We start from the raw sequence: 20542 nt of genomic DNA, 5'->3' as shown, positions 1-20542 counted from the left end.
CCGATACATGAACATGCCTAGCTATATCCCACGCCATCTGCATGAATCTAGTCGACCGGCTCCGAATCGCCTAAAATTTTGACGGCACATCGAAAATGACCTAAGGAACAATAGTAATCGCTTCGCCATGACCGTTCCTCATTTTTTCGCATTTTAGGGCCATAAAACAGGAATTCAGCATGATTCCTAGATTTTCGTATAATTTCGGGCGACCGGCTTCGAATTGCTTAAAATTTTGCCGCCCCATCCAAAACGACCTAATGAATAATACTCATTGCTTCGCCATGACCGTTCCTCATTTTTTGGCGTGTTAGGGCCATAAAACAAGAATTCAACACGATTTTTAGATTTTCGTGTGCTATACCCCATGCCATGTGCATGAATACGGGAGACCAATACCAAATCGCCTAAAATTTTGTCGGCCCATCAAAACGACGCAAGAAATAATAGTCATCGCTTCGCCATGACCGTTCCTCGGTTTTTGGCATTTTAGGGCCATAAAACAGGAAGTCAACACGATTCTTAGATTTTTGTGTAACCCATGCCATGTGCATGAATCCGGGTGACCAGCTCCGAATCGCCTAAAATTTTGTCAGTCCATCAGAAACGACCTAAGGATCAATTGTCATCACCTCGCCATGACCTTACTCGTTTTTTGGCGTTTTAGGGGCATAAAACTGGAATTATGCCCGATTTCCAGAATTACGTGTGCTATAGCCCATGCCGTCTGCATGGGTCTGAGTGGCCGAACCCGAATTGCCTAAAATTTTACTGGCCCATAAAAAAAGACCTAAGAAAAAATAGTCATTGCTTCGCCATGACCATTCCTCATTATTCGTTGGTTTAGGGCCATAAAACAAGAATTCATCATGATTTCAAAATTTTTGTGTGCTACAGCTCACGCCTTTTGCATGAATCCCGGCGATCGACTCCGAATCGCCTAAATTTTGTCGGCCCACAAAAAATGACCTAAGGAACAATAGTCATCGTTTCGCCATGACCGTTCCTCATTTTTTGGCGCTTTAGGGCCATAAAATAGCAATTCATCACGATTAAACGATTTTCGTTTGCTATAGCCCACGCCATCTGCATGAATCGGGGCAACCAGCTCCGAATCACCTAAAATCTTTTTCTGCCCACAAAAATTGACCTAAGGAACAATAGTTATTGCTTCTCCATGACTATTCCTAATTTTTGGCGTTTTAGGGACATAAAATAGGAATTCAGCACGATTGCCTGATTTTCGTGTGCTCTAGCTCGCACCATCTGTATGAATTCGGGAGACCAACTCCGAATCGTCTAAAATTTTGCCGGCCCATAAAAAATGGCCTAAGGAACAATATTGATCATTTCGCCATGAACGTTCCTTATTTTTCGGTATTTTAGGTACTTAAACAGGAATTTAGCACGATTCTTAGATTTTCGTATGCTATAGACCAGACCATCTGCATGAATTCAGGCGACCGACTTTGAATTGCCTAAATTTTTTGCGAACCATCAAAAACAACCTAAAGAACAATAGTCATCGCTTCTCCATGACAGTTCCTCAATATTTGGTGTTTTAGGGCTGTAAAACAGGAATTCAGCACGATTCCCAAATTTTCGTGTGCTATAACCCACACCATCTGCATGAATTCGGGTGACCGGCTCCGAATCACCTAACATTTAGTCTGCCTATCAAAAATGACCTAAGGAACAATAGTCATCGATTCTCCATGACCGTTGCTCATTTTTTGGCGTTTTAGGGCCATAAAACATGAATTTAGCACGATTCCAGATTTTCGCGTGCTATAGCCTACGCCATCTGCATGAATCCAGGGGACCGATTTTGAATCGCCTAAAATTTTGCCGGCCCATAAAAAATGACTTAAGGTACAATAGTCATCACTTCGCCATGACCGTTCCTTATTATTTTGGTATTTCAGGGTCTTAAAACAGGAATTCAAAACGATTCCTAGATTTTTGTTTGCTATAGCCTACACCATCTGTATGACTCTGCGCGACCGGCTCTGATTCGCCTTAAATTTTGCGGGCCCATAAAAAATAACGTAAGGAACAATAGTCACCGCTTCTCCAAGACCGTTCCTTCTTTTTTTGGCATTTTAGGGCCATAAAATATGAATTCAACACTATTGCAAGAGTTTCGTGTGTGGCATCTACATGAATACTGACGAACAGCTCCGAAACGCCTAAAATTTTGCCGGCCCATAAAAAATGACCTGAGAACCAATAGTCATTTTTTCACCATGACCGTTCCTCATTTTTTGGCGTTTTAGGGCCATAAAACATGAATTCAACACGATTCTCGGATTTTCGTGTGCTATAACCCACGCCATCTGCATGAATTCGGGCGACCGGCTCCGAATCGCTTAAAATTATGTCAGCCCATAAAAAACGACCTAAGAAACAATAGTCATCGCTTCTCCATGACTGTTACTCATTTTTTGGCATTTTAGGGCCATAAAATAGGTATTCAGCACGATTCCCATATTTTTATGTGCTATAGTCCATGCCATCTGCATGAATCTGAGCGACCAGCTCCGAGTCGCCTAACATTTTACCAGCCAATAAAAAATAACCTAAGGAACATTATTCATTGCTTTGCTATGTCCGTTCCTCATTTTTTGGTGTTTTAGAACCATTAAACAGGAATTCAACACGATTCCTAGATTTTCGTGTGCTATAGCCCACGCCATGTGCATGAATTCGTGCGGCCGACTCCTAATCGCCTATAATTTTGTCACCCCATCAAAAATGACCTAACTAACAATATTCATCGCTTCACCATGACCGTTCACATTTTTTGGCGCTTTAGGGCTATAAAACAGAAGATCAATACGATTCCCAGATTTTCGTGTGTTGTAGCCCACGTCATCTGCATGAATCGTGCCGACCAACTCCAAATCGCCTAAAATTTTGCCGGCCCATAAAAATGTCCTAAGTAAAAATATTCACCGCTTCTACATGATCTTTCCTCGTATTTTGGCCTTTTAGGGGTCATAAAACAGGAATTCAGCACGATTCCTGTGTTTTTGTGTGCATAGCCCACGCCATCTGCATGAATCCGGGTGACCGTCTCCGAATCGCCTAAAATTTTATCAGCCCATCACAAATGACCCAAGGAACAATATCATTAATTCTCTATGACTGATCCTCGTTTTTGTCATGTTAGGGCCATAAAACAGGAATTCAACACGATTCTCAGTTTTTCATGTGTTATAGCTCACGCCATTTGTAGGAATTCGGGCGACCGATTCCGTATTGCCTAAAAATTTCTGGTCCATAAACAATGAGCTAAGGAATAATATTCATCGCTTCGCCATGACCGTTCCTCATTTTTTGGCATTTTAGGGCTATAAAACAAGAATTCAGCACGATTCTTAGATTTTCTTGAGCTATAGCCCACGCCATCAACATGATTCCCCGACGAATGGCTCCGTATTGCCTAAAATTTTGTCGATCCAAAAAAAATGACCTAAGGAACAATAGACATCGCTACGCCATGATCATTATTGGCATTTTAGAGCCATAAAATAGGAATTCAGCACGATTCTCAGATTTTCGTGTGCTATAGCCCACGCCATCTGCATGAATTCAAGCGACCGACTCCGAATCGCCTAGAATTTTGCTGGTCCATCAAAATAACCTAAGGAACAATACTCATCGCTTCTCCATGACCGTTCCTCATTTTTTGGCATTGCAGGGCCATAAAACAGAATTTAGGATGATTTTCAGATTTTCCTATGCTATAATTCACGCCCTCTGCATGAATCAGGAGAACAGACTCCGAATCGCCTAAAAAGTTTTCGACCCATAAAAAATACCCAAGGATCAATTGTCATTGATTCACCATGACCATTCCTATTTTTTGGCATTTTAGGGCCATAAAACAGGAATTCAACACGATTCCCTAATTGTCGTGTGCTATAGCCCACGCCATCTGCATAAATCTGGGCGACCAGCTCCGAATCGCCTAAAATTTTGCCGGCTCATCAAAAATGACCTAAAGAACAATAGTCAACACATCGTCATGATCATTCCTCGTATTTTGGCATTTTAAGGACATAAAATAGGAATTCAGCATGATTCCCAGATTTTTGTGTGCTATAGCCCACGCCATCTGCATGATTACGGGTGACCGGCTCCGAATTGCCTTAAATTTTGTTCTGTCCATAAAAAATTACCTAAGGAACAATAATCATCGATTTTTCATGAGCATTCCTCATTTTTAGCATTTTAGGGCCATAAAACAGTAATTTAACACGATTCCGAAATTTTCGTTTGCTATAACCCACGCCATCTGCATGAATTCGAGAGAAGTGATGACTATTGTTCCTTAGGTCATTTTTTATGGGCTGCCAAAATTTCAGGCGATTCGAACCCGGTAGCCTGGATTCATGCAGATGGTGTGGGCTATAGCACATGAAAATCTGGGTATCATGTTGAATTCATGTTTTACGATCCTAAAAGGCAAAAAAATGAGAGACGGTCATGGAGAAACAATGACTATATTTCCTTAGGTAATTTTTTATAAGACGCCAAAATTTTAGGCGATGTGGAGCCAGTCGCTCGAATTCATGCAAATGGCATGGGCTATAACATACGAAAATATAAACATTATGTTGAATTCCTATTTTACGGTCCTAAAACGCCAAAAAAGAGGAACGGTCATGGCGAAACGATGACTATTGTTCCTTAGGTCTTTTTTTCCGCCAAATATTTAGGCGATTTAGAGTCGGTTACCTGAATTCATGCATATGGCGTGGGCTATAGCACACAAAAATTTTGAAATCGTACTGAATTAATGTTTTACGATCCTAAATTACCAAAACACGAGGAACGGTCACGATGAAGTGATGACTATTGTTCCTTAGGTCGTTTTTGATAGGCCAAATTTTTTTTAGGTGATTTGGAGTTGGTCGCATGAATTCATGTACATGGCATGGGCTATAGCACACAAAAATCTGTGAATCGTGCTGAATTCCTGTTTTACGACCTTAAAATGCCAAAAAATGAGGAATGTTAATGGAGAAGAGATGACTATTGTTCTTTAGGTAGTTTATTATTAGCCACCAAAATTTTAGACGATTCATAGCTGATCGCCTGAATTCATGCAGATGGTGTGGGCTATAGCACAAGAAAATCTGGGAATTGTGCTGAATTCCTATTTTATGGCCCTAAAACACCAAAAAACGAGGAACGATTATGGCGAAACGATGACTATTATTCCTTAGGTCATTTTTAATGGACCGAACTTTTTTTAGGAGGTTCAGAGCAGGTCGCCCGAATTCATGCAGATAGCATGGGCTATAGTACACGAAAATATGAGAATCGGGCTGAATTCCTGTTTCACGGCCCTAAAACGCCAAAAAATGAGTAGCGATCATGGAAAAGCGACGACTATTGTTCCTTCGGTCAATATTTATGGGCCGTCAAAATTTTAATCGATTCGAAGCTGGTCGCCCGAATTTATGCAGATGGCGTGGGATATAGCACATTAAAATTTGGCAATCGTGCTGAATCCTATTTTACGGCCCTAAAATACCAAAAATTGAGGAGCGGTCATAGAGAAGCGATGACTATTGTTCCTTAGGTTATTTTTTATGGGCCGGCAAAATCTTAGGCGATTCAAGGCGACTGGGAATCGAAAAACAAATGTGACGATGATTGTATGTTTTGGAGTCTGCCTTATGAGTTACTCGATATTTACATCAAAACAATATCTATTAACATGATAAATGAATTAACATTGAATAAACCATGGTTAAATGATAGCTGAGTGTATGTGGAATTTTCCCCTAAATTTTATGTCACTGTTAACTCTTGTGAAAAAGAAAATTTGAAGTCTTCAATCCCTCTCCTCTTTTGCTTCATCCCTCTGTGTAACGATTGGACCGGTCATTTTACTTTCTAGATCCCCTTTCCCCTAAATAAGACTCCTTGTATGTGCTTTTATTGTTTTATGATTTGCGGGGATGATTAGTTCGGAATTTGGAAGGGTTCGGGTTGAAATCGGAATACTTGATTCCTTAGTTTGGCTTTAAAGGTCTAAGTTTGACTTTGGTCAACATTTTGAGTAAATGACCTCGAAATCCGGATTTGACGAGTCCAATAGGTTTGTATGAAGATTTTGGACTTGGGCGTATGTTCAGATCAGATTTTAGATGACCCGGGAGCGTTTCATCGCTTAATGTTGAAAGTTGGCTTATTGAAGGTTTAAAAGTTCTTCAAATTTGGTTTAGAGTAGGTTTTGGTGTTATCGAGGTCTGTTTGGGATTCCGAGCCTGGGAGTAGTTCCGTATGGTAATTTAAGACTTGCACGCACAATTTGGTGTCATTCCGAGTAGTTTAAGTATGAATCGGCGTTCGAAGTAAGTAAGAAGAATTCGAAGTTCATAAGTTGATCCTATTGGTTTTGGATTGTAATTCTTAGTTTTAATGTCGTTTTCCGCGTTCCGATGGTGCGAGCGAGTACGTTTTATGTTTACAAACTTGTTGGTATATTTGGACGGGTCCTCGGGTGCCCCGGATGCCATTCGGACGATGCGCGAAAGCCGTTTGATCTTGGGTGATCAGCTGAGGCATCCAGCTTCTGGTGCAATCGCACCTGCGGAGGGCCAGCCGCAGGTGCGAGCTCGCAGAAGCGAGCCAGTAGCTATAGAAGCGGCCCAACACAGGCAGCCCAGAAATTGCAGATGCGGCCAAGGTGGGCGGAGATGCGCGACCGCAAAAGCGAGGAAGGGCGCAGGTGCGGATCGCGCGCCGCAGGAGCAGGATCGCAGAAGCGAGCCATTCTTCCGCAGATGCTGATTTAGGCAAGCCAAGAGAGGACCGCATCTGCGATGAACATTCTGCAGATGCGGTCCATTGACCACATATGCGAAAGTCCTGGAGGCAGTGAGGTCCATTTATTTCTGACTTAGGTCATTTTTTATTCATTTATTTCACTTCTTGGGGAGATTTTGGAGCTTGCTAGAGAGATATTTCCACCTAGATATTGGAGGTAAGTAATTTCTATCGAATGTAAGTTAAATACATAGATTATGGGTAAATTTTAACATGTAAATTGTAAAAATTAAGGGTTTAAATTAATAACCCTAGGTTTTGATAAAAATGGAATTTACCCACGAAAATGGTTATGTGATTGAGTGAAAAGTATATATTTGAGTTCGTGAGGTGGGTAATAACTTTCTTCAAAAAAATTCTGAATCCGGGCACGTGGGCCCGGGGGTAAATTTTAAGAATCTTTCAATTTGGGTTGGGTAATTACTCTAATAGCTAAATCATTAACTTTTGAGCGTATATTGATTAATTTATACAACATTTGATTAGTTTCGGATTGTTCGGCACCGAGTTGAAGCTTTAGGGTGAATTTGAGGCCGGAAAGCGAGCTTTGAGACAAGGTAGTAGACTTTATGGTTTCAGAGTAGATTTATATATATGATTGAACTCAGTTGCTTCCGTTTTATTTATTAAACTTTATACTTCTTAAATCTCTTAATAAATGGAATTTAATTACTTGGAAACCTACTAAAAGGGGTAATTACATAGTTAGTTTACCGTTGGCTTGCCTAGCAGAGACGTTGGGCGCCATCACGGCTTATAGGAAAAATTGGGTCGTGACAACGTGGTATCGGAGCAGTAGGTTCACGTAGGTTTCATAAGTTATGAGCAGGCCTAATAGAGTCTTGCGGATCGGTGCAGAGACATCCGTACTTATCTTCGAGAGGCTATAGGGTGTTAGGAAACTACTCTTTTCTTCATCTCCTATCGTGCAATTGATGTTGTGCTAAATGTCATTCTTTTATTCTCTCACAGATGGTGAGAACGCGCGCGACAGATGTACCCAATCATGGAAGAGCTTCTCCCCCTATTGCTAGAGGCCGAGGTAGAGGCCGAGGGAGGGCTCCAGCTCATGGTAGAGGACGAAGGCGTCTTAGAGTTGTTACAGTTATGCCACCAGTGGATCCAGTAGAGGATCTTATTATTGAGGAGCAGGGTGAGGTGCCTGCAGTAGATCCATCCCCGGTGGATTTCATTTCCGCACCGGGATTCCAGGAGGTCATGGGCCGTATGCTACGGTTCATCGATTCTATGACTCAGGCTGGTTTATTTCCAGCAGACCCAGCCACATCTCAGGTGGAAGGGGGAGCACAGAACCCTACCGCTCAGGCTCCAGGGCATGCATCTGCCATATATCACACCCCGGGCTCACTACCCGTGGGCGGAGCTCAGCCAGTTGCAGCAGCTATACCTGAGCCCAGACCAGCTGCGACCGGTGATCCACAGAAGCTAGTGGACAGATGGACCAGGCTTCATCCTCCTGTCTTTGGAGGTAAGCGACATGAGTGTTGATACCCAATTTTGCCCTCATATTTTTTAAATAATATAAATATCATTTTTTTACTTAATCTACAAGAGTTATACAAGTATTTTTATAATTGTTTTAGGCTTTAAAATTGATTTTCTTATATTTAAATTACTTTGATGACTTAATCATCCAAAGTTTTCATTTGCATACAAAAATATATCTCATAATATTTTACTTTGTTTTAATATAATTATAGTTGTATTTTAAAGCTATATCATACAATTTTGCAATGATAGCCTATACCTTACAATTAATTGCATTTATCATTTTGTTCAGGATCAAAAAATAATCTTTTATATTTTTGTAATATTCAACTATTATTTTAAAATATTAAGTCTCACAAATAGTACTTTTTATATTTATTTAGTTATTTTATAAAATTGTTTTTCCCTAATTTCTTTTATTTAAAATCTTGCCCAAAACTAGACTAATTTTCGAACCAAAAGCTGGCCCAATACTCCCACAACCCAAACCAAGCGTCTCTTTAAGCCAACCCGGTCGGACCCTTTCAAATAACCCCCTGATTCCCCTTTGATCCTGGCTGTTGATCTCAAAGGATCAACGACCCATAATAAACTAACCCATTTCCTTATATCCCTCACCCAAACCCTAATCCCATTTCCCCCCTCAACAACCACTTCTATACTCTCTCAAACCCTCCCCTCACTTCATAAACCCTAGCCGCCTCACTCAAATCACAGCCCCAATCCGATATCACATGGAAATCTTTCATGTTTCCTTTCCTTTCTTGCATACACGAAGATTCTTACCATCTCTTAAGCATTACAATGTGTTTGGTACTAATTTATTTATGGAAGTTCATCAACAGGCGTTCATTCGACTCCGATTCTGTATTATAGCCATGTTCTTGACTGGATACATTCACCACCATGTTATATGGGAATGATTCACTGGAGATTTTTTTTAACTATTTGGTTCTCCATCTTGAGCTAGGGTTTACCTAATTTTTCTCCTAATCCGATTCTAAATCGATTCTGCATGCTATTATTTCCTTTATTATGTTTGATCGACTGTGTTTCCTTATTTGTTCGTTTAATTTTATTACTATATAAACCCCTCCCCTAATCCCCTTCAACGGACTTTAATCACTGTTGTTCTCTCATACTCTCACTCACTCGATACTATTCTGAATGTACTGCTCTTGGCCGGCTGAAAGCCAAGGCCATCGGAACTCTCTCTAACGACCTCCCTAGTGCGAGCACTGCTCGGAGCGCTCCTGTGAGCTCTGACGCACTAGGATTTGGGTTTTCTGGTTGTTCTCTTTGCTGGTGATATTTGAGTTGTTTCTGACACTTAGCCTTCTCTTCTATTTGTTTGTTGAATCTGCAAACTGGTGAATGTATTGACTTTTGCAATTCTATCCTCTTTTGCTTGTTTCCAGTGTTTCGCATATCCATGTTGTTCGAACCAATATGACTTCAATATTGTGTTGTAATCATTGGCAGTTTTACCTGCATTATAGCTATTCTACAGTTCTGAATCTCCTAGTGTCACACCCTGCCTAATTCTTTAAATTTCTATGTGTTCAGCTTGAATGACTTTGTATCTTTAAGTTTGCTTTGTTGTTCTGCTTTTTATTATGAGTTTTTCTTAGGCCTTGTTTTGGATTCTTGCATTGAGATTCCTAGGGAATCGTTTCTTACCCAGAATTTACCTTAATGAACTTCTATTGATAACTCCTTTATGTGAACTTTGTTTTTATATCTACTCACATGAACCATAATTGTTGTCGCAATGTTTAACCAAACATGTGGCTTTAAGAATTGTAATATGGTATTTAGCAAACTCTGTGCTCTTTAGTATTGCCTAGGTTCCCAGTTGAATCCTAATACACTTGTTTTTCTGTATTGTGCCTGGTTGACTGGTTTAAGTTCTGAAATCTGTCTGCTCTACTTGACCTTAAGTTGGCAATACCTTCTACCATTATATTTTTGAACTTGGGAACCTCTGTGTTACACTCATCACACTTAAGATTCTTATTAGCAACTGTAGACCATGCCTACTTGGTTGTTTACTTGCCATTCTTTGATTATGATCGTGTTAGACCTTCATGCCTTAAATTCCTAGTTTTGAGTCTCTTTTAGGCTAATTCATGCTTTACTATAATCTTGTTGTTCTGAAAACTAAGCATGTATGCTTACTTTGTTGACCTAAGTGATATACCTCCTCAACTCTGCTAATGTTGCATATGTTATACCCTTTTGCTTTTTATGAACATATATTGTCAGTCTTTATGCTAAAACGACTATATCAAGGCTGTTCTCTGTTGATCCTTCAGCTTTCACAATTAGATCCCCCTCTTGAAATTGCCTTGAGTTGTTTTTGACCATATTAATGTTTGAAACTTCTTTAGAGGTAGTCTGTTATCCTGTGATAATCAATCATGTCCCCTAAACTTGGAAAATGCAAGCATGAACTCATCTTGTGTATGTCTTGCCAACATGTCACATGAATTTTTCTATACGTCTTGGTGATAATTAGCTTTACAGTCCAAAGAAATAGGTGTGCAGACTTCGTTCCTTGTTTAGTTAGTTCAACATATAGTCTGTTGGTTGTAATCATGTGTGAATCCTTTATTTGGGCTTGGTGTCTGTTCTATGTGATGTTGGGCTTGGCAGTTGGATTCAGACTTACTGCTGGTCTTATGAGCTAGGTTTTGAGTCTACTGGAGCTGTCAAATGCCTAAGAAATGCACTGGGTTATCTGTACTAGGCCTATAGTTGTCTTCTTCCACAGCTATTCATAGTTAATTTGTATTATTTCATTCGGGCTGTAATAATATGGGATAATGAATGATGGGGAAGTTAATGAAAGGGGTTGAGGTATTCTAATGCTTGCATAAAAGGGTAGAAAACATGCCTATAGGGTCTATGTGTTCTATTTGCTATTCAGCATGCCTTACATGTTATTTAGTTTAGTGTATTGTACATTAATAGAAAGCATGCCTATAGGAAATCACACACTCATTTAACTTGTCTAATATTTGTACACCATTCAAAGCATGTTAGTTTAAGCATTTGCTGTACTTGTTTCTCATTGTGCACGTTTAGACAACATGCCTATAGGATGCAATAGAATGTGCGTGGCTATTCTATACACCATGTCTATAAGGATCCAACTAATCAATCAATCAGTCGCCTCTATTGCTTTTAGTATACTGCTCGTCTAGATATCATGATTATAGGACCTTAATCAATCAATCGACTATTTTTGTTACTCTCACCACACTGCCCTGCATTAGATGACATGCCTCTAAGAATAAAGCATTATAAAATCAATTTCAATTGTCAATTGTTAGAAATCCTACCTATTGGATACTATCACCTGCCTAAGAAACATGTTTATAAAATCAGTGTCGTAAACTCTGAGTTTTCGAACAGCCTTACTGCCTCATCACACGAACATTATAGATGTCATGCCTATAGGTTTGTAATACCTTTAATTTGCAAATTTGTTAGTTTAAAGCTGCAACGCTGCCTGTACAACGCTGGAAATCAGAATCACATAGAAACTATGCCTATAGGACTTAATGACTCTAATGCGTCTAAAATTGTCTACTGCCTAACTGCTCGCGTGCATTTGTTGTTTATGTATGGAGGTTAACTTGAGCCTTTAATTATACTTATGTGTAGTCCTATATGTTTTTAAATGTGCGCTAGCTTTATCATTTTGAGCATCTTAAGTAAAGTCTAGAACCACCCAAATAGAGGTCCAAAGCCTCCCGAACCATAGGTATGGGATGGGTAGTGCACGCATAGGGTATGACCTAGAATTGAATTAGAGTAAACAACTTTAACATAGTAATCGGGTAGCAGGAGATGATAGTCTGTGCCCGCTGAATAATATGAGTAACCCCTACCTCAAAGGAGTTGCGAAGTATTATTTATGTTGCACGGGGTGATCTTTTAGGCTAAAAAACTTAGGACCCCCCCATTTCTTTATGTATTTGTTATTTACACTTAGTCATTTAATATAGATCAATGTAGTTGTATCTATGTAGTCATTAAGATTTGTACTGATTCTCACGTGCCCTAATAAGACTCTTCGACTTCTAAATTTTCCTTTATTTATTTGATCACCTAGTCTAATTACATAATACACATAGTTTAAAGTTCAGCCGGGACCCAAAGTTGTGGACCTCGAGGAGTGCCTAACACCTTCTCTTTGAGGTAATTTGAGCCCTTACCCGATCTTTGTGACGCGGACTAGTTAAAATAGAGTTATTCGCAAATAGGTGCCCTGACGCACCTTAAAAATCATAAGTTGGTGACTCTTCTCTTTTAATACCCATTTAAAAGAGTTGTCACACATCGAAACCCGTTTTGGCGAGAAAACGTGGTGCGACAGAAAGTATGTGGATTACTTTTTTTTGTCTTAAACTGCTATTACATGCACATCCCTTTCCCTATTCAACTTTATTTGTTTTAAAACGCTATTATATGCACATCCCTTCCCTTATTCTCCTTTATTTGCTATGACATGCATGATCTCTATCCATCTCATGCATCTTGTCTAAGACTGCTATATTATGACTCTCCCATCCCTATTTCCCTACCTGCTTCATTACGTTCTCGCACATTTTTTCATGAGCTAAACTGACTTCTCTCTTTTGTCTTTCTTTTCTTTTCTCCTCATGTTCACATTTACTATTCGCTGCTTTTACGTACTTTTATCATGCAAATACTTGGCAATGTGTTATTATTAAAGCATGCTCCGCATCATACTCCACTCGTGCCAATTATCAACATAGCGGCGTTTGATAAATGTCCGCGCTTTCCTATAATCACCTTCCTTAAATCGGAAAGGCTTATTTGTGTTAGACTAGTCGATCAGCGGTGCAGTCGACGGTCCCGTGGCTTTTCCTCTCAAGTTGTCCACTTAGGAGTACCGGTCTATACCCTTCTAGAAACCCTAATCCAATTTGAAATGTACATGCGTCACGCTTAACCTAGTACGGGTTGAAGTGTTGATAACGTAACAACCCGTTAAGATGAGCCTTGTCCAAATTCCGATGGGATTTCCACAATCCCAGTGGACACTATCATATTATGTGCATTACTTGGAGAAAATATGCCAACATGTTGATCATTATTGCATAAGTAGTCAAATCTGGAGAGGGAAAGGGGTAACCTTTGTTAGTTTGCAGAAAATGAAGCACGAAATCCCCAGGTTCGATATGGTCTAGAATATCCCACCTTTGCTACTTGACTGGTGGAAAGACCTTGCGCCTTGTGACAAGAATCATGTGAGGAGAGTAATTGGTGACCTACCCTCTTTGTTGAACATTCAACCAAATAGGGAGTTGATCGAGGCCGCCACCATGTTCTGGGATGAGAAAAGAGTTATTTTCCGATTTGGCAATATAGAAATGACTCCTCTCCTAGAAGAAATAGGAGGTTTTTCCAGGTTGCCATGGGATAGTCTGGGATTACTGGTACCAGAGAATCGTACTCCCTGCGATTTTCTAAAAATGTTGGGTTTTAAGAAGAATGACGAACTGCTGTCTAAAGAAATCATACATCCCTTTTGAATTTCTCTACGAGCGTTATGGGCATAGAAAGTCATATCGTCTTCACCATGATAAACTAGCCATTACTTCCTTAGGATGGGTGCACCGACGGGTTGATGTGTTCATTGTCTGCTTCTTGGGGTTGTTGATAATTCTAATGAAAGGAGGAAGGATTCATACTCGCTTAGCCATGGTCGGCAGGACCTTAATGGATGGCATCGAGGGACAAACCTACACTATCATCCCCATGATCTTAGCTGAGATGTACCGCGCTCTAGATCAGTGAAGCAGGGATTGAGACACTTTGAGGGTTGTAATCTATTGCTACAAGTCTGGCTGCCGGAACACTTTCAGAGAGGAGGGTACCGTCCAGAGCTTATGCGAAGTCCATTGAATGACTATATAGCTAACCATCACCCAAAGAAAATGACGTTTATTCCAGACAGGTTTGCAAAGCCTGCAAATTGCTGTAATTTAGGTGTGTTTCTTTAGCAATCTAATAGACGAGCAGGTACACTGGATGTTTGAATGGTTTCCTATTAGTGAGTTCATCATCAGATCGAAGGGGACTACACACTTGGTGTTGATTGGGTTGCGAGGTATCTACCCTTACGCTCCAATAAGGGTAATGAGACAAGCTAGAAGAAAACAAGTCATACCTCGGGTTTCCAATATGGTCCAGTTCAAGGCAAATTTCAAGGGAGATGTCATTCTGTTTATGTTCGAAGTGCAACACATGTGGAGCCAAAAGATCATTATGGAATAGGAAACTATTGAGCCAGACAAGTATCACGCCGGTTATGTGTACTACTATCTGTCATGGCTAGAAGACGACGTAGCGGGGGAAATCAAGCCATGAGTCAATATGAAGGATAGGATCATAGATGAAGTGGTTGAGGCACATGTTAAGTACAAGAGGCTACGCAAAAAGGGTGTTCAAGTCCGAAGCTAAACGTCTGGAGCAACACCAAGTAAACATGGAAGAAATAAGGGAATGGAAGGAGATTGCCACTAAGTCAACAGAAAGATTGGAATACCTGGAACAAGGACTAATGGAAGATGAGAAAGAGACTCTCGGATTGTCAAGGCATGGACGACGAGGAAGGAGGAAATATGGCAAAAGCTTACTTACTGTTGGATATGCGCGATCTGGGAAATCTGATTGATGGGATCAAAAGAGCCAAGCATGGAGAAGGTCCTTCAGGGACCCAGTAGATTAGGAGATGATGTTCTTTACTGCTAAATGCCATTAGTAACTTTATTATATTATTGTCAATTTAGTAAAAGTTTGTTTTGGCTCATTTTCGCATTAATAAAATGAAGCAAATGTTGGCACCCATTTTCTTCGAGTCTATGTGTCGCTTAGGACTACTTCAGGCACAATGAAGTCCCCAAATTAGGACGCGAATTATTGCATGACTTTGTGAAACATGTTTACATATTGCGAACACTCTTTTATTTTACCTTACTGCCTTGGTTTACCTTTTGCTTTTTCTTTCTTTTGATTACTCTCGTTCCCAAAAGTTGGTTTGTGCATACTGGCATCACCAACATACCACACTAGATACAGAGGTCCTACACCTCCTCCTCCATATAGCGACCCGAAAAGCAAAAGGAAGGGCAAAGGGAAAATGGATGATATAAGCGGTATCAGGAAAGACAATGTTGTTGTGGCGGGAAACGTTGAAACTTCAGATGGTAGAAGTACTCTGGGACAGATTGAGTAGGTCTTACATTTGGAGCAGAAAATCCTGGAATTACAGGGCGAGCTTGAGCAGGTCCGAAATATGGTAAACCTCTCCCTTACCCTCAATGTTCCTGACATCAACCAACAAAACCTGACTACCCAGAATCAAACACCACCACAAAATGCACAAAATTAGAATCCACCACCCATAGTTCCGAACCCTCCCGCACAACACCAGTATCATAATCCCGCACCTCCCCAGAACCTTAACCCGCCACCAGTGCCAACCCCCCAACAACACCACCATCATCCAACTCAATACTCACAAACCACCACTTATCACACTCCCCAAAATACACCACAACCTACTCTTGATCCCCAAAACTCGACCAACGACCACCCGTATACCCAAGTTCCAAGAACTCATCAAAGCAATCCGATATATGTGGAAACCTTACCCCATCCCCCGCAGCAAATCCTTTACATACCCGAACTATCTGAGAAGGACCTGCTCATTAGAAACATGGAAGAGGAACTTAAGAAACTCACATGGAGAGTCCAGAGTGTTGAAGGTGGGAAAGGCGTTGAAGGTCTAAACTATGAGGACCTGTGTATTCAGCCGGATGTGGAACTGTCGGAGGGTTACAAACCTCCCAAGTTCGAAATATTCGATGGTACTGGTGATCCGTAGGTGCATTTGAGAACATAATGCGACAAGCTTGTAGGAGTGGGTAAGAATGAACAAATCCACATGAAACTATTCATGCGAAGCCTTACAAGAGACGCTTTATCTTGGTATATCAGTCAAAATCCAAAGAAGTGGGTTAATTGGGTGAATATGGCATCAGATTTCATGGATAGATTCAGGTTCAACACGAAAAATACGCTGGATATTTTCTACATTCAGAACCTCAAGAAGAAGCTGAAAGAAACCTTCCGCGAGTATACTACTCATTGGAGATCAGAGGCCGCAAAGGTAAGGTCAGCACTTGAAGAAGAACAAACGAACAAGTTCTTTGTTAGGGCTCAAGATCCGCAGTATTATGAAAGGTTGATGGTCATTGAAAATCACAAGTTCTCCGACATCATCAAATTAGGGGAAAGAATAAAAGAAGGAATCAAGAATGGGATGGTAACTAATTTCGAGGCAATGCAAGCCACGAATAAAGCCTTGCAATCCGGAGGTATCTCAAAGAAGAAAGAAAGGGGTGCCGTGATAGTAGCCCAGGGCCCTAAGTCTCTCCTCACATGCCAAACACCTCCACCTATATATCAGCCCTCACCACCAAAATACCAATACCCTGCCACCACATACCATACCTACAACACTCAACTTGTATATTACCATTTATCTCTACCCGCCCGCTAAAACTACCTAAAGCCACGTCCAACTTCCGACTGCAAACCACCTACACAATACACCCCAATTGCTGAACCCATAGCCCAACTGTATGAGAAACCGAAGGCCGCTGACTATGTCACCCCCATTCTTGCTGTTGTTATGGAAAATCCATCCCAATGGATCAACCCAAATAAAACATGTGCTTATCATTCAGGCATGAAGGGTCATACCATTGAGGAGTGTCGCACGTTGAAAGACAAGATTCAGACGATGATCGACACTAAGGTTATACAAGCAAAGGAAGTTGCGCCAAATGTTCGCAACAACCCTCTCCCCGATTATAGAGGTGAGGGAGTGAACGTGATAGAAGCTAATGAGGAGTGGTATTAGGAAGGGTCCATTGGACTCATTCGAGAGGGAGACGCTCCTAAAACATCTCCGATCACCCTCACGCAAGTTGTGGTACAAACCCAGGCGCTATTTGAAGTTGAGGTAGCTACAGTCTTCATTGTAATAGTATCTCCCATACCATCTTACAAGTCTGATGTCATCCTATGGGATTATGTTGCGGAATCAAGGAGAAAGGGAAAATCCAAAATGGAAGAAACAAGTGCCGCGCAAGGTGTGACTAGGATTAGTAGAGTTTACACACCTGAGAATCTGGGAGGAACGAGCAAGAAAGCTGCACCTAAGCCGCTTGTTGTTGAGACTGGCACTGATGATCTCTGGAAAAAGATACAAGCAAGGGAGTACTCCGTTGTTGACCACCTGAACAAGACTCCTGCTCAGATATCCATCTTATCACTGTTTCAAAACTCAAATGCGCACAAGAATACTTTGATGAAGGTGTTAAGTGAAGCTTATATACCTGCCGGCATCACTAGTAGAGAGATGGCTAACATGGTCGGATAGGTACTGGAGCGCCACAAAATCACTTTCCACGAAGATGAGTTACCACCAGAAGGACTGAGTCAAAACAGGGCGTTGCACATCACAGTGCAATTCGAGGACAAGTTCATCTCTAGGGTCTTGATAGATGGAGGTTTGAGTCTGAACATATGCCTACTGACCAGTCTAAAGAGATTGGGTAAAGGCTCGCACGAGATACGAATGAGAAGCATGGATGTGAAGGCGTTCGATGGATCTCATAGAGCCACTATCGGAGAAATCAACTTCGATTTACAAATGGGTCCAACTTGCTTTGAGGTTGAGTTCCAAGTGCAAGATATATCTGCTACTTACAATCTTTTGTTGGGACGACCATGGATACATGTAGCCGGGGCAGTGGCTTCAACTCTGCACCAGGCTGTGAAGTTTGAGTGGAATCATCAAGAGGTGATCATTCATGTAGATGGAAGTAACCCCATCTACACCAATCAGACCATTCTAGTCATCGAGAAGAGGAGGAAGTTGGGCAGAGAAACATATCACTGCATTGAATGGGTGAACCCAATTGAAAAGGATCAATGGTGGAGCAAGAAGATAGAGAGTATATTGCTGTGGACGGGATATGAACATGCAAAGGTCTTAGCAAAAAGCTTCAGGGGATCACCAAACCTGTACAACCATAGTATCATGGCACGACCTTCGGAATCAGATATGAATATACATGGCAAGAATATCAGGATTGGACACCGCCATGGCTTGCCCCTTATTATCTGCTGGAACAACCCGTACCACCGTTGCACCAAACATTCCATCAAGCCAACATGATGTGGAGAACCGAAGATGATGAGGTTTTGGCCGGTATGAGGAAGCTGTTTCTAGATGAAGAATACATGGAGTGCAGTGCAATTGTTGGGGAGGAGGAGGAGGAGGAGGAAGACCTTATCATTCAGATAATGGAAGAGGGAGTTGTTCTCAAAAACTGGACCGCTGCACCGTCCCGGGCTCGCCGAGTTCCTGGGTAGCCTGAAAAATTAGCATGAATTATTTTCAAATAGTTTTGAGAATTTAAGACATTTTCAGTATTTTGTTTTGAAATGATTACTCGAGCCATCGAGTTGTACTTATTGACATTTTAAAGCTTTAAAATGCATTACTGTTTTTCATATTTATTATTATATTTCTACATTCTTTTCAGCATAATTATTACATATCCCGATGAGCCTACGACTGTGACATGTAATGAGACAACGCAACATAAGGAGAGTGATTCGGAAGATTGGGAGGATGATATAATACCTGAGGAAATCATCAAAGAAGTAGAGGATTTTGAAAACAAACCGAAGTCTAATTTGGAAGAAAATGAGGCCGTTAACTTAGGGGATTCTGAAACAGTCAAGGAAACTCGTATAAGCATTCATCTATCACCGTCAAAGAAAGAAGAGTATATCAGGTTCCTGCAGGAGTATGAGGACTTCTTTGCATGGTCCTACGATGATATGACTGGCTTGAGCACATCCATAGTAGATCACAAGCTACCCATTAATCCCATATGTCCACCGGTAAAACAGAAGCTCAGAAAGTTCAAGCCAGATATGAGTTTAAAGATAAAAGAGGAGGTCACCAAGCAAATCAAAGCCAAGGTTCTCCGAGTGGTCGAATACCCGACCTGGTTAGACAACATTGTGCCAGTTCCAAAGAAAGATGGGAAAGCTAGAGTATGTGTCGATTACCAAGATCTGAACAGAGCAAGTCCTAAGGATGATTTCTCTCTGCCCAACATACACGTACTGATTGACAACTACGATAAGCATGAACTCCAATACTTTGTGGATTGCTTAGCAGGATACCACCTGATTTGGATGGATGAATAGGATGCTGAAAAGACTGCCTTTATCACACCATGGAGAATATATTATTACAAAATGATGTTGTTTGATTTGAAGAATGCTGGGGCCACCTACATGAGGGCCATGACGACTATCTTCCACGACATGATACATAAGGAATAGAGGTGTACGTGGATGATGTTATCATCAAATCTAAAAGGAGTCCAGATCACATGGCAGACCTGGAGAAATTTTTTGATCGACTTCGAAAATACAACTTGAAGTTGAACCCTGCAAAATGTGCCTTCTGAGTCCCTGCTGGAAAGTTGTTAGGTTTCATCGTCAGTCACCGAGGTATCAAGTTAGACCCGTCAAAAATCAAAGCTATCCAGGACTTGCCACCGCCAAAGAATAAGAAAGATGTGATGAGTTTTCTAGGTTGCCTCAATTATATCAGCCGTTTTATAGCACAATCAACGGTGATATGTGAGCCAATCTTGAGAATGCTGAGGAAAGATGCTGCAACAAGCTGGACTGAAGAAATCCAGAAAGCCTTCGATAAAATCAAGGAGTATTTATCTTAACCGCCCGTGTTGGTCCTACCAAAACCAGGAAGACCTCTGCCGTTTTATCTGTCTGTGTTGGAAGGAGCCTTTGGTTGTGCTCTAGGACAACATGATGAAACTGGAAGGAAGGAGCAGGCGATATATTATCTGAGCAAGAAGTTCACGCCTTACGAAGCTCGGTACTCTTTATTGGAATGCACCTGTTATGCTTTGACATGGAAAGCCCAAAAGTTGAGACATTATTTCTGTGCGTACACTAAATATCTCATATCAAGGATGGATCCACTAAAATACATCTTTCAGAAACCCATACCTATGGGTAAGTTAGCAAA

Source organism: Nicotiana tomentosiformis, chromosome 4, assembly GCF_000390325.3.
Source record: "Nicotiana tomentosiformis chromosome 4, ASM39032v3, whole genome shotgun sequence".
In the NCBI taxonomy this organism is placed as follows: Eukaryota; Viridiplantae; Streptophyta; class Magnoliopsida; order Solanales; family Solanaceae; genus Nicotiana; species Nicotiana tomentosiformis.
This window is presented reverse-complemented; position numbering follows the sequence as displayed.